Below are 8,916 nucleotides of genomic sequence, written 5' to 3'. Positions count from 1 at the left end.
ACCCCGGTAGGATCGTCCTGCCGGAGCTCTAGATTGTTTCTGCTCAAGTTCCGTCTCGTGGCGGCGGCGAAATCACGAAAAAGCTCCTCCCTCATTTTTTTCAAGATGAAACCCTTCTAATAGCAGAAGAGGGGGCAAGTGGGGCAGCAGGTTGCCCACAATCCCTCATGGCGCGGCCTGGGGGGTGGCCGCGCCGTGCAGGCTTGTGGCCAACCCCTGGCGCACCTCTGGCGCTTCTTCGTCCGAGTATTTTTTATAAATCCAGAAAAAAAATCCTCGTTGATTTTTACGGCGTTTGGAGTTGCGCAGGATAGGTATCTCAACTTTTCTCCACTTTCAGGCCAGAATTCCAGCTGCCGGCATTCTCCCTCTTCATGTAAACCTTGCAAAATAAGAGAGAAAAGGCATAAGAATTGTACCGTGAAGTGAAATAACAGCCCAAGAAGCGATAAATATCAACATGAAAACATGATGCAAAATGGACGTATCAACTCCCCCAAGCTTAGACTTCGCTTGTCCTCAAGCGAAAGCCTAGCTCAATAAATATGTCCACATGTTTAGGGAGAGGTGTCGACAAAACAAGATACGAACATGCATGCATCATGATCATGATCAGAACAGCAATACCAACATATAATATCTCATGCTAAAGTGATAATTCTTATCACTTTATTGCTCGGGTGATTATATCTCATGCTAAAGTGATAATTCTTATCACAGTAGGGGACGTATTAATCACTTTATTGGTATTGTAGTCCATGACAATGAGCAATGCATCATGACAGTGATTATATGTTGGTACGTTCCTTGATATATAGTTACGTTGCTCGGGTGGAGTTGACGAGGAACGTACCCACAATGTAGTCCGGGTCTTCCTGTGCCTCTTTTGCGGAGATGTGATTAATACGTCCCCTGCTGTGAGACTGCTGATCGTAGGGAGCTTGGTTCCTGCCTCGGGCTCCTTGAGCTCGATTTGGCGCATTGGGGCACGGTGCATCGAGATTATTGTTGGGACAATGCCTCGAATAGTGCCCAGTCTATCCACATCCAAAACAGGTTACTTGTCCTGGAAGGTTGGTCTTGACTCCACTGTTGTTCGATGGGTTGAATGCTGGCTTGGTGTTGAATTGCTGCTGAGGCTGGTAATTCTGCTAAAACGTTGGAGCCTTATACTACTCCTGCTGATAACTGGGTCTTGTTGGGGCTGACTGCCATGGGTGTGGCTTCGGATTACTAGGTCCTCCACTTCCCATCAGCTTGCGCTTACGGGTGTCGTCCATCGCACGTCGCTTATCTTCCAACATAAGGGCCTTATTTACCAGATCGCAGAAGGTTCGACATTCACATACAACCAGTTGATACTGGAGTGACTCTTGCAGTCCTTCCATAAAACGTTCCACTTTTGCGGCCTCAGTGTTGATGTTCGCTGGTGCATATCTTGACACGAGGTTGAACTTCTGCAAATACTCCTTGGCGGTTCCATGTTACGTCTCCATCGTATCTACTTTTACAAACTCTTTTGCCCTTGTTTTGGACTCTAATTTGCATGATTTGAATGGAACTAACCCGGACTGACGCTGTTTTCATCGGAATTGCCATGTTGTTGTTTTTGCACAGAAATAAAATTTCTCGGAATGACCTGACAATTTATGAGGATTTTTTGTGGAATATATAAAAAATACTAGCGCAAGAATTACCTGGAGACACGGAGCCAGGAGCGCACAAGCCCAGGAGGCGCGGGCCCCCCTGGTCGCGCCTGGCAGGCTTGTGAGGCCCTCGTGGCTTCGCAACCTCCAACTCTAGCTCTATATATTCTCTCTCTCCCAGAAAAAATTAGGAGAGAAGAGTTCATCGCGTTTAACGACACGAAGCCACCGCCACCACCTGTTCTTCCTGTGTAGGGCAGATCTGGAGTCCTCTGGGCTCCGGAGAGGGGAAATCGACGTCGTCGTCATCACCAACCATGCTTCATCGCCAATTCCATGATGCTCTTCACCGTTCGTGAGTAATATCATCGTAGGCTTGCTGTACGGTGATGGGTCGGATGAGATCTATCATGTAATCGAGTTAGTTTTGATGGGGTTTGATCCCTAGTATGCACTATGTTCTAAGATTGATGTTTCTACTACTTTGCTATGCTTAATGCTTGTCACTAGGGCCCGAGTGCCTTGATTTCCGATCCAAACCAATTATGTTTTCATCAATATATGTGTGTTCTTGATCCTATCTTGCAAGTTGTAGTCACCTACTATGTGTTATGACCCGGCAACCCCGGAGTGACAATAACCGGAACCAATCCCGGAGATGACCATAGTATGAGGAGTTCATGTATTCTCTATGTGTTAATTCTTTTTTGCGGTTCTCTATTAAAAGGAGACCTTAATATCCCTTAGTTTCCATTAGGACCCCGCTGCCACGGGAGGGATGGACAATAGATGTCATGCAAGTTCTTTTCCATAAGCACGTATGACTAAATCCGGAATACATGCCTACATTACATTGACGAGATGGAGCTAGTTACATATCTCCCCATGTTATAACTGTTACATGATGAATGTCATCCGACATAATTATCCATCACCGATCCAAAGCCTACGAGTCTTTTCCTATTGGTCCTTGCTAAGTTACTTTACCGCTACTTCTGTCACTTCTTCTATTGTTACCGCTACTGCTGTCACTACTGCTACTGTTATCGCTGCTACCGTTACAATCACACTACTTTTCTAGTGGAGGCATGGGTCCTCTTCCCTCATCGTAGGCGGGAAGGGATCCCACAATGGCTAGATTTGGTGGGGGACAAGGGAACATGCTTCCCCTGCCAAAAGTGGTCTTCGCCTGCAAATTAGCTGCCAGCGCCGTAGAGGTGGGCGCAGGGATGACGCTTGTCCTGCCGCAGAGGCGGGCGGCCATGGTCTTGTTGCACCGGAACGGAAACCTTTGGAATATGCCTTTGGGACCCTGATATGTTCCTTACTCGTGTGCACTAAAGGGGAGACGGCCCCGTCCTGCCATCTGCTGCTTTCCTGTCCTTCCATGGTGTCACCCTTGACTCTTGAGGCCCGGCCTTGCCTTGAAATATCTGTCGCTCCGGAGGGGTCCTGAGGAGGCCCCATGCGGGTCTTGACGTTGCTCTTCATCGCGAGGCTTGGCCCATCCCGAGGGCCTTGTTCAGGGTGGAGTTGTTCCTTGTCGATCTTGCGTTGATGAAGTGGGCCAGCCCTGGGCTGCAGGTAGGCAGGTCTAGGTACCCCCATTCCCAGAACGCCGACAATAGCCCCTAGGCCCAAGGCGCGCCTGGGTTGGCTTCTCGCGAAGCCTTGAAGACGGCCCGAAACGTCGCGGGCCCCATTTGCCTACGGGTCAGGCGACCCACATGTCTCGAAGCTGCACGGCGACGCTTGTTGGCGTTCTGGGAACGGGGTACCCAAACCTGCCTGCTAGCGGCCCATGACTGGCCCACTTCCTCAACATAAGATCAGCAAGGAATAGCACCATCCTGAACAAGGCCCTCGCGAGGGGCCAAGCCTCGCGAGGAATAGCGTCATCAAGACCCACAGGGGCCCTCCTAAGGACCCCTCCGGAGCAGTTGATATTTCAAGGCAAGATCGGGCATCAGGAGACAAGGATGACGCTATGGAAGGGTAGGCGATCACAAGATGGTAGGACAGGACAGTTCCCTCTTTAGTGCAAAGGAGGTGGGAGCGAATCAGGGCTCCAAAGGCATCTCCTAAAGGTTTCACTTCCGGTGTAACAAGACCATGGTCGCCCGCCGGCAAGACGGACGTCATCCCTGTGCTCACCTCTGTGGCGCTGGCAGCGGCTTTGTAGGAGAAGACCACTTTTGACAGGGGAAACATGCTCCCTTGTCTCCCACTGAAACTAGTCGTGTTGGAATCCCTTCCCGGCTATGATAAGGGAAGTGGACCCTGGCCTCCACTATAAATAGAAGGGGTAGGATATGTGAGAGGGGGATCGGATCATCGTAACCTAGAGCAACCCACCAAGCCACCTGGCGTCCGAAGGCTCAAGAGCACTGTACTATCTCGTTCATCAATCTCCGTGAGAGGCAATCCGCCAAAAGCAAGAGTAGGGTTTTACGCTTCGCAGAGGCCCGAACCTGGCTAAACTACTGGTATCTGAGTTCACCTCACCATCGAGTAGCGGGCTAGGCGAGGCAATGCAAGGAGAGACCTTCATACACACCCCAGTGTTCGAATCCTTAGGGTTTTGTGGAGCCAGTCGATATTTGGCGCGCCAGGTAGGGCGCGTGTGAAGGATTTCTTCCAGCTTCCTCCTTCCTAGACCGCTGCAACGATGGCTGGCGACCAACCGGCTTCTCCGAGCCTCGTCGAGTTGGTCTCCGACCGCCGCATCACAGAGGCTCGCGTACCAGCGTCGTGGGGCCAAGCGGCTCGTTCCAGGTGGTCAACATCATCTCCACCGTGACGGCCACCCGTGCCGCCTAGGCGCATGGGGGCTGGGCGGCGGCCCGGGCACTTGTAGTGCGCCGCCTCAACTTGGGGGACCTCAGCGCACATGATGCGTTGTAGATGGAAAGAGAGATGCTCCGCCAACGACCGACACCAGGGGATTCGACGCTTGGGAGGACCACGTCATGGAGCTAATCGCCATCACCCAGAAGGCCATCCAGCCTGGTGCATCCTCAGAACCGCAGGCGCCGAGCGCCGGGCGCCTACAAGCTTCGGGGCCTTGCCTGCTCTCGGCGGGGCCGTGAGAGACGTGCTCCGTGCTGCCCTCCACCTTCTCCAGACCTGAGGGACCGGCCCTGAAGTGGACCACACCGACAACCACCAGGGACGCGAGGAGAACGGGGGGATGACCGACGTGCATGCTGGCACGCATCACCGAGACCAGGTCGGCCCTCGACAGCCCATGGCGGTTTGACAAGAACGCTCCCTCCGGGGCAGCTAGCAGAAGGCGGAGACGATGGCATAGACGAATTATGACACCAGAGACACGATGGGACACTAAGGAGGGAATCAACATTGGGCGGCGCTAGGACCAACCCACGGCGGCAAGAGGAACAAGCGACTCCTTGCGGAGGCTTATTACAGGAAGATCTCTGAGTAGTACGGCAGTGTGATCCCCCTCCACCACCAAGAGGGACCGCCACCGTCGCATTGATGACCATCCACTGGGGACGGAAGTGCGCCTACATGGAGCCGTACGTGCCAGAGTATGCAGCAATGCGTGATCCTCTCGACGAGGAAGAGCTTCAAGCGCCTACCCACCTCAGGAGTGAAGAACGTTTGGGGGCTCCTCCTTCAGCGACCCACCCTCCCCGTTCGGGGGAACCGGTCACAATGCACCGCCCCAACGCGGGAATTGGGGAGCCCCACGGCCCCTCGGTATCACGGCCGACAAGATAAAATCAGAGTCGCTTGAGCGTTCAAGGGGGCTCCAAAGCATGGTGCTCTAGGAGCCTTACCGGTCACAAGGCTACCTGTCATCCTTGATATCGTCCACGGACATTCGGTCTTTATCAGGGGTGGCATGGCTTGATCCCGTAGCTACATCCGTTCAATCGATCACACGCAACAGCATTTGGGAAATGTTTGGGACCGGGTCGTGGCGACGTAGAGTTGCTTGAACATCAAAGAGGGGCTCCTGAGCATCGCGCCTCAGGGGCCTTACCAGTCACAATGCCACCTGCTGCCCTTGATATCGTCCACGGACATTCAGTCATTATGAGGGGTGGCAGGGCTTGACCCCGTAGCTACATCCATTCAATCGTTCACACGCAACGACGGTTGGGAAATTTGCGAGACTGGGTCTTAGCGAAGTAGAGCCGCTCGAACATTAAAGGGGGCTCCTCAGCATCATGCCGCAGGAGCCTTACCGGTCACAATGCCACTCGACCATCCTGGTGCCGTCCAGGCTTGGTCGGTATAGGGGATGTCGGGGCCTTGCTTCGTGAGGCGCCTCATGACGGTAGGGAAATGTGCGGGACTGGGACTTGTCAAAGTAGAGTCTAGAAAATACCTTAATAGGCTTCTCGGGAAGGAGCGCGAGCATGCAAGACCTGCATCAACCCATCGCACCTCTGTATCGTCCTTCAATCCGTCCGGAACCTACTTCATCCCGTAACTCTCTCACGTAAGAACGAGCCGAGGCTATATACGCCCAGGGCCCCCCGGGGATGCGGAAGGGGTCCACCCCATGCCTAGTGGAATACCTTAGGTCTACGATGGTTACAACACAGTCCCCAATGACTCTAGAAGTTCAGGCCCCAATGCCTCGGGGGTAGGGACACTCACGAGGCCAAAGCGTCCTCACGACCTCCCATACACCCCCACCGTGACACTCTCACGTAATAAAGAGCCGAGGCTGTATACGCCCAGGGCCCTCTGAGGACGCGGAAGGGGTCCACCCCACGCCTAGTGGAAGACCTTAGCTCCGCGCTGGGTACAAAGATGAAGGCAATCATCATGGCCTGCCAATGACCATGCTAGCAGCTAGCAAGGAAACCCATATAGTCCGCCAATGACTATGCCAGCTTTAAATGCCGGACGCGCACGTGCTTGCGTTCTCATGGATTCGAACTATTTTCCTCCGAGTTTGAACTGGCTGATTTCTTAAGTTGGTTTTTTCTGGTCTTAATGCCAGATGTTTGAAACATAAAAAAAAGGGGGGACCTTCTTTAGCGTTTCTTATTTCACTGGCTTTGAAACCACCCGTCTGGAGGACGTATTTGGTGGCAAATACTCTGCGCCACCCCAAGGAGTCAAGGAGCATGAATGCAAGGACTGACCACCTGACAGGCAAAGTTTTTGAGTGGTCAACCCCCACTCGGGGGTGCCGACCAAAACTTGGTACACCATAAAGAGTCTCATGAGGCCCGAGGGCTCCTCGGGGCAATGACCAAAGGGACAAGGTGCGCAATCACTCGGGCGCCCGAAAGGGGGTTCCTGGGTGGGCCTCGGGAGCCTTACCCGCCATTAAGACTGGGGCCTGACGACACAGAGCAGCTCAAGTGTCAAGGGGGGCTCCAAAGCAGCGACCTCAGGAGCTTTACTGGTCGCAAAGCCACTCGGCTCCCCTAGGGTGTCGGGCCTTGCCCTGTGAGGGACAACCTTGGTAACAGGTTGAACCTCATGGCGGCGTGGAAATGTGTGGGACCGGGACCTGGAGACATAGAGTGCCAAAAAGGTCCTCACCTCGTCCCGCTTGCGAAGCAGGAGCTGCACCGGAGGAACTACGCGAGGGACCGACACAAATCCACAAGCTAAGCGCCTCATAGGCCATGATTTGGACCCTCCCGCTTTACGATAAACTTATGATGAATCGAAATATGCACAGTAATGAAAGATGCAGGGCGTAAGGATTTGGCGAGGAGAGAGTCCAACACCCAAGCACGCGGCGTCACGAGAGGTCCCTCACGAAGTCAGAACTCCCGGAAGGTTGTGCCTCCCTCGCCACCCCCAAGCTACGGCAACTGCACCGACGGGCCCTAAGCTTTGAATCACTGCTACAACAACCACCAGCACGCAAACCATAGCTTCAAGAGAAAAAGAAAAGAGGAGAGCGGCAAGGTAATAGCAACAAAAGCTTAACGCCCAGCAGGGCAGAATTCTTGATTCACCATTACTGGAGCAGGCAAACGAGAGCTTGGGGAACTAAGGGGAGGGGCTGCCGGCGTCACCCATGGCATCGGTCGGCCCAGCGTCGGGACCACCCTCCTCGCTTGAGGCGGTCACCTCGACGTACAGCCCCACCAGGGCGTCCACGTGCAGACGGACCTCATCCCGGAGAAGACGGCGGGACTCAACGGGCATCCACATGCGAGCGGACCTCGTCCCGGAGAAGACGGCGGGACTCAACAGGAATCGGTTCGACGACACGCTGGAGGTCGAGCTCCCTAGCGAAGCGGCACAAGTTTAAGAAGACGAGCATCAAGGAAAGGCCAAGACGCTCGCGCGCACTGGACACGCTGTCCTCCTCCACGCGCTGGACACCAGCCTCCAGCGCCTCCACGACTTCCTAGAAGAAGACGAGGTAGCCCCCGTCGCTCCTCACGTTAGGCAGCGCCGGGGCCTCCCCGCAAACCGGCGCGTTACGGCGGTCGCCCGGTCGGCGATGCCCACAAATTGTAGGGCACGCTGGAACGCCATCAGCCAGGCGTACGACGCCTCATCCTGAGTGACCTGCACGGCGTCCACCGCCTCCCAGACCTGCTGCTGCAGCGATGCTAGCTCCTCCTTGGCGTTCGCCTCGCCTTGGCGGGTGGTGAAGAGGGCGGCCTAGGCGCGCTCAAGCCGAGCCCGAAGTTATTCCACCTCCACTTGAAGCTCGTCGAGCTTCGGCTTCATGGAGGAGGGCGCGCTGAAGAAGAAGAAAGACCAATCGCAGGACAACAGAAGAAGCAACAAGCAAAGAGACGCAATGAAGGGCTTACTCATTATCCATAGCCCAGCGGTGGCGGACATGCGAGGACCGTGAGGGCCCTCCGCCGCTGCCCCGGGGTCGGACAAAGGCGCAGGAGGCACCACATGCTTCCCCTGTCTGGAATTTTCTTTGTGGACGCCATGAAGATGAAGGGCGAGGGAGAGAAGAGATTTTCTCTCGGCGGACGGGTGAAGCAAAGAAGCTCAAGGTTGCGGTGCCCCCCTCCCCCCGCAGGGGGGCCGGGCGAATTTATATGCGAACACTGGCCACCAACCGTCGCGGGAGCATGGGCGTCGCACGCCCCATGAAGGCTGCGGAGTGGGACAACGGAAGTGTTGCCGCCCACCTCGCCTCAACTGTCCACCGATCGGTCACATCCGCGAAGGCTGTTTGGTGTGTCACATTCAATGAGCAACATGATGGCCTACGCGACTCTTAGGAATTGATCGTCGCGGCCTGGCTCCAACCGGGCGCCTTGAGTAGCAAGAGCCCCGCCGTATTCTCCGGGAT

Source organism: Hordeum vulgare, chromosome 5H (assembly GCF_904849725.1).
Source record: "Hordeum vulgare subsp. vulgare chromosome 5H, MorexV3_pseudomolecules_assembly, whole genome shotgun sequence".
In the NCBI taxonomy this organism is placed as follows: Eukaryota; Viridiplantae; Streptophyta; class Magnoliopsida; order Poales; family Poaceae; genus Hordeum; species Hordeum vulgare.
The sequence above is the reverse complement of the archived record's forward strand: the minus strand, read 5'-3'. Positions refer to the sequence as shown.